The sequence below is a fragment of the Halichoerus grypus genome, chromosome 4 (genome assembly GCF_964656455.1).
Source record: "Halichoerus grypus chromosome 4, mHalGry1.hap1.1, whole genome shotgun sequence".
Taxonomy (NCBI): Eukaryota; Metazoa; Chordata; class Mammalia; order Carnivora; family Phocidae; genus Halichoerus; species Halichoerus grypus.
This window is the reverse complement of record NC_135715.1, coordinates 34309402-34316199: the sequence shown is the minus strand read 5'-3', so window position 1 is coordinate 34316199 and position 6798 is coordinate 34309402. Positions and strand designations below refer to the sequence as shown.

Below are 6798 nucleotides of genomic sequence, written 5' to 3'. Positions count from 1 at the left end.
CTGCCTCAGCACAGGCCAAGGGGACCAGGTAGAGATGTGATCAGTGCGGTTTTACAGAATTTGCTTCCCTAGCACACCTCTAGAGGTTTCAAATGGTTTCTTGAACGAGTCAGTCTTTGAAAGAACAGAGCAAGATGTGACAGCACCAAGAGATTCTGATGCACAGATGGCTTCCAAGCACCTTGCACTATCCTGGATGAGTAGCACTCGGGTAGCCAGCCGCCGAGCACGTGACCAGGAAAGGCCTCCCCCCCCACCCCCCGAAGGAAGCCAGATACCATTTCCGGAGCTGACTGACCAAAAAACGGAGAGAAGCCCGTGCTGGAAGCTGCTGCTGGAGAGCCCTGTCGTGGGCAGGCATCCTGAGACACCCAGTGGACAGGTGGGTACAGGGAGGGCCCTACCTGGGATACTGGACCGCTCAGAGCTCTCGCCATCCCACTGTGTGCCAAGCTGCAGGAATAAGTGATTTGGCCGCTGTTAATCCGCTTACTGTCTTTGGGAGTGTAGAGATAGCTTACCGTTTGTGATGCTCCTTTCTTAAGAGAGAGAATGATTGTTCTTCAAACTCTGGAACAGGCTTCAGCCAATTAGGGATAGTCCCTGCATTGAATCCAACCTGGAGGGTTGGCTCAGGGGAAAAAAGCCATTACCAACAATTCCACCTGAAGATTCCTTTTAATGTAATTTTTAAATCTTTGTCTTCAAATGTTGACTCTTCAGATTGTCTCTATTAATTGGTAACACCAACTACTATATAAAATAGAATTACTCTGTCATCATTCCTCAAAGTCATGTTTGAATCACAGTGTCAATGTTATATAAGAGGTTTATTACAAAGTTATCTGACTTCAAGTCTAATGAATAATTCCTTCAATTAATATTCACAATTGAAAAGAAAAGGAAATATTAGTGTGGGAAAAAATGGGAAAAAATCAGTAAGGAGATACCTAAATAACAACATCAATATATATCCTGGTTCGTTCTTTTCCTTCCTGCTGAATTCTATGCCCTCACAGACTTCACACAAAGGGAAGAAAGTGAATATTGAATCAGGGGAATTTTTAAATTATGTAAAATTTCTGCCTGTAATAGTCATGTGTGGGGAAAAGTATACTATTATAAAACTTTTTAAAAAACGGTTATTATGATTATTATTCTCAGACAACTTGTGCTATAGAAAAGTTAAATTTGTCAATCTTAGAAGCAAAGCCAGTTCCAACAGCAAGAAGATCTGCACTGTGATGAACAGAAAAGATAATATGCTAGGGCTGTAGCTGTTCTGGATACTTCCCTAGAGTTTGGGGTGGTGGGTTGGAAGAGATAAAGGGATAAGCGGGGGGATAGTTTACAAAAGGCCATGCAACCTGACCAACTCACAGTAAAGACGGACAATCAGAAAGGAACATTGGGTACTGGAAGGACTGTGGCTTTCTTCTTGTCTGATAGCAGCACTGGGGACAAACACAGGGATGCTGCCAATCTAAAGAGGGGACTTCCATGAAGTTCAAAGAAACTACTCTGAGAGAGGCAAGAAGCTCAGTCCCAGGACAGACGAATAGGAAGTGTCTAGGTTAGGAAGCTTAAGAAGTTCAAGAATCAACCAGAGACTTCGGTAGCTAAGGGCACCAGCTTAGTAGACCTGGAGAAATATCCCAAAAGTCCAACCGACTTGACAGGCCACTTCCATGGTTTTGATGGTGAACTTGCAGCAGTGACTGACTAATCCTTACTCCAACTTAATCGATGCTCTTCTCCTTTATTTGCACTCAGAACTCCTGCTGCCTGTGGCGAGCCTCTGCCCGACAGCCAGGTTTGTTTCTGAGAGCCCCACCCCAGGGTAGGAGAAGTTGTGGTTCAAAACGCTTTTGGGATCACAAATGTTGTAGTACTGTGGTTAGGAGAGGCCCTATGAAAGTCTGTAGATACAGTTTTACCAATGCTTAAATGTTAATACAAATCAAGTACCAACAGAAGCTACACTATATATCAGCTCTTGCTCCTGAGAAATAGTCTAGGTTCTACCTCCACAAAAATTTAAATAAAATACTCATAAATGATTTTGCTTTATTTCATGAAGTTGCGTTCTCACATATTTTTCCCCCTACTCTTGTCCTTTAACCAAATAGTAGCGCTTAGAAGGGCACTTAAAAATAGAAAGTTTTAAGATTCAGAAGTATTGACTGCTGCCTCACAAATCCCACAAATGCAAATCTCAAATACCTGAGATTTAAGAAAGCTTTGGGTAACCTCTGGTTAACCTTCCTGTCATACTGAAAAATATTTCTCTAATTCTCTCTCCAAAGCATAGGGTGGACTCTCCCAACAACCCAAGACCTGTCTGCAGACAGTTTAGTTCCTTCCCCCTAACAAAATGGAGAGTGTATTGAAAGGTCCAGTTTAACTTCCATTAGTTTCTTTTATCTCCTCTAAGGCGAAACATTTTATCATCAGCTCTGAGGTGATGTTTCCTGGTCTTTTACTTTTCCTAATACTCACCTTCATGTCTTTCCATTTATCTTCAATAGAGAAACTCACAAGTTGCTTATATTGGAAGTAAAATCCTCATTGCTGAGCAAGTAATTTGCTGGGTGCAATAGAATTTGCTTAAAAAGAACACAGAGCTTTGAAGGGATTACTCAACAGAGTAACTTCTTACTCAGGAGTTAATAATAATAGACAATAAATAACAATAAATATTGTCTATAGTCTAATTATCTTCGAAATATCTTAAGTTTTTCATAAACTATAATACAGTATAATTTTGTGGCATGTCCAATATCTAGCCCTGGAACACTGTTGACACTGAATGAGGTGGTTGGCTTGCATTTAGACTCCATGTTGAAATTAAAGCACAGAGAGCTGAAACGGCTCAAGGTCAAGGTTCTTACAATGTAGTTTCTCTATCTTGATCATAGAAAAAAATTAATTTACTGGTTACTTCTGCTTAGAGTTGTAGCTTTCTTTCCAGACTACAGCAATATCCAAGAGTAACTATGGCAAATCAAGAACATTCTTTGGAAGGATAAATGAAGTTCTAGGCTCAGAAGTTGTGCCAAAGCAATTCAACCCCAATGTTCATTGACTCAGCATTACTTCATTGACATTCCTATCAAATTTTTCCTGTGCTGAAGAATACTCAGAATAGTATACTTGCAATATTTAGAAGGTTTACCTAAAATCTCCATAATTCAGGTAAAAATAGATATTTTGTTAGATATTTCAAGTGATCTATTTGTCATTAAAAAAATGACAACTTAAAAATACCACTTTACAGTGAAAAGTAAAAGATTCTTAATCATACTCAACGGGCTATAAATATCTTGTCTTTTCTTTCTCTAAATTATACTTTCCATTTGTTTAACATCTAATTTAGTTCTATAAATATCCAATACCATTTTGATATTTGCTCAAATGTGCCAAGTACTGACCTCTTTATCAAATTAGGTCTGTGATCAAATCAGGGAAAAAATAATACACTTAAATCTTTAGTATTTTTGTTATTTCTCCAGAAAAACAAAGCAGTTAATCTTTAAATGTTCTAAACCTTTCTAGAACTCTGTGGTTTTTGGTAGACTTGGCACTCAAAACTCTTTAAACCATGTGCCTTAAAAATATCCTCAATGCAGTTGCTTATAAAATCAAATAAACTCAAATAATATATTTCAGAACTTAAAATTATAACTTCATTATGTTTTTAGGGAAAGTATATTGATGATAACTAGGTAAGAATGTTTGTATTAACAATTTATTTGCAGAAGACTACTTAGAAATTTTATCTCAGAAATATTTTTAAAAGTACAAAGAGCCTTTAAAATTTATAAATACAAGACAACCTCACTGTAAAACTTTTAGACAATATAAAAAGTTAGAAAGTAAAAGTCATCCTTCAGAAATAACCATTATTAACATTCTGTACATTTTATCCTTTCATAATTTTTCAATACATGAATAACACACACACACACACACACACACACACACACAACTCCCACCTATCCTGAAACTGGAATCAGCTGATTCATACTGTTTTGTAACCTGCTTTTTTCCCACTTAGACATTTATCACGCATCAATTATAATTTTCAATATTAGTTAGGTATTTTTGTTATATGGGCCATAAGTTATATTCGGATTTCTCTCTAATGGATATTGAGTTTGTTTCTCCTAGAAGTTTTCTTTTTCTGTTTTTAATTTTCTTAGAAAACCAATTTGCCAATGAACAGTGACCTGGATGCTCAAAGGGGATTTGCATTTAAAATTAAGATCTGTCTGCACTATATTTCTAGAAAATTTATATTCCATTTAGATCAATAACATTTAAGAGATTCTGTGAGTTCCCAGGTCTTTCCTGGATGTTTGCATGTATCATTTCATCTAATTTATAACCCAAATCTCCTATCCCTAGTTTTACAAACAATAACCGTGACACTGAAATTTTTCCTATAGAAATAACATTTAGTTAGTAGCAACCCATAATTTCAAGGCACATTTCAGTTTTAAAGGTGTTTTTTCACTGTTTCATATTATCTAACTAGTTTCCTAAAAGACAAGTATAAAATTATAACAATAGTGTTGTATTTATTGACTCCTCGGACTCCAGCCTGAGAGGTAGGTACCTCTCCGTTTACGGTACTTGCTTCCGTTTACGGATGATAACCCTGAAGTTGAGGGCTGTTAATGACCTTGTCCCTGATCCGGCAACAGCGGTCCCGGTGTGACACAGCCTCTGCTTCCACGCTGTGCTCTTTCTGCTCTACCACGCCACTGCTGGGAGAACAGAAACTTGGGCTGGGTCTAGAAAATAACTGGAATAACCCTGTAAGGTGTATGTTCATTCAATCATGAAGTTTGTGTGGGAAAGTGAGTTTTCCAGAATGACTATTTATATTGATCGAGTAAATCAGATAAACTTTGTATCTCTCCTTCATTTTCTGCTCCATGGAGGAAGTGTGTGGCACGCTAAGATAGAAATAAGCCCTTTACAGAAATTTGTACTGGTGACTACTTTTATGATTTTTCTCACAATAGGCACATGAAATCTGGATTGTAATGCAGGGGGAAATCAACTCATCTCCAGATTTTTTCTGCATTGATGGTTTATGTTCCTCGGGATTCTACGAAGATTTTCAAGAGAATTCTTGTGAAGCAGGAAACCTACATTCTAAATTTTTATATAACTATCCTACATCATTATACTAAAAAAACTAAGAAAGATACACACCGAACTCTGATAATTATTTTCATCTCTTCTTATGAAGGGATATCATAACCTTTTCTGGTAAGTCTAAAGGGATTATTCGGGTACAGATTGGATTGTCTTCTTGGATCTCACTTGATTCTCATTCCTCTCAGGCTGAGATATCCACTTTTTGTTTTAAGGCCCAACTCGTGGTCTCATATATGTCTTAATCTTCATTTTTCTCTATTGTGTAACATGGCTGCTTTCTCTGCCTTGCTATGCTCAGTAAGTGCCATCTTTCTCTTGGTAACTGGATTCTTTCTGCCCCATGAGGTGCTTCTGGGCCCAGGGAAAACGGGACTGGGTGTTTTGAAATCTATTTACAACAAAGACTTTCCCCTCTTTTGAGTCCAAACCTTAAACCAATATCCATGCAGGCAATCCTATGATACTTTGTGAGTAACACAATTTAACATCTCCAGGCCATAAGAGCACAAGTATTATAATGTATCACTTCATAACCGTTATCTTTTACCATTGACCTTTGAACAACACACAGGTTGGGGTGCCAAACCCCCATGCAGTGGAAATCCATGTATAACTTTGGCTCTCCAAAAACTTACCTACTAATAGCCTACCGTTGACCAGAAGCTTTACTGATAACATAAACAGTCAATTAACACATATTTTGTATGTTATATAGGTATTAGGTACTGTACTCTTACAATAAAATAAGCTAGAGAAAAGACAACATTAAGAAAACCACAAGGAAAAGAGAACACGTTTACAATACTGTACTGTATTTATAAAAAAAAAAAAAATCCATGTATAAGTGGACCCACGTAGTTCAAACCCCTGTTGTTCAATGGTCAACTCTATTTCCAAGAAATGGAAATGAAATTAAAAACATTTTTTGCAGGGGCGCCTGGGTGGCTCAGTCGTTAAGCGTCTGCCTTCGGCTCAGGTCGTGGTCCCAGGGTCCTGGGATCGAGCCCCGCGACGGGCTCCCTGCTCTGCGGGAAGCCGGCTTCTCCCTCTCCCACTCCCCCTGCTTGTGTTCCCTCTCTCGCTGTCTCTCTCTCTTTCTGCCAAAAAATGAATAAAATCTTTAAAAAAAAAAAAACATTTTTTGTAGTGTCTTACCTTGACTTGTTTTGATATATGTATTATTGGCATATATTGCAAATTTCTGTATTATAATACTCAATATATTTTATGTGTGATTTTTCCAGCAAGGCTGAGCCTCTCATGGCTCATTTACATTAACGTCCCCAGAAGCCAATGCCTGACCCATCCGTAGTGGTCAAGAAAAGTCTGACGAACGTAAGAGTGAATGGATGAATTGAGAATGTTCTTCTGTGCTCCTAAATAGTCAATTTCATTAAAATGGTGGCTTCAAATCAAATTTCAGTTACCCTAGCCATTTTAGAATGGATGATCCTACATATTTTAGAGAATTAGTTCTTATATTTCACAATATTCTACGGTAGATTTTAATGTAAAATTGTAAATTTGAAAACAGAAAAAAAGCCAAAGTCATAAAAGAATTCAACAATATATAACTAAAAACAGGCATGGTTCCCTTCAGCAAGCTTTCCTATCCAAATCATTTCAGTA

The 6798-nt window shown here is 37.5% G+C and overlaps 1 long non-coding RNA gene across 1 annotated transcript; it reads left to right on the top strand.

Annotated features, from left to right (window-relative positions):
* Positions 1–316: 316 nt before the first annotated feature.
* Positions 317–6265, top strand: LOC144381471 (uncharacterized). Its single transcript, XR_013446714.1, has 3 exons — positions 317–382; positions 5031–5280; positions 6101–6265. It is a non-coding gene; the product is annotated as an uncharacterized LOC144381471 (long non-coding RNA).
* The last annotated feature ends 533 nt before the right edge of the window (positions 6266–6798 follow it).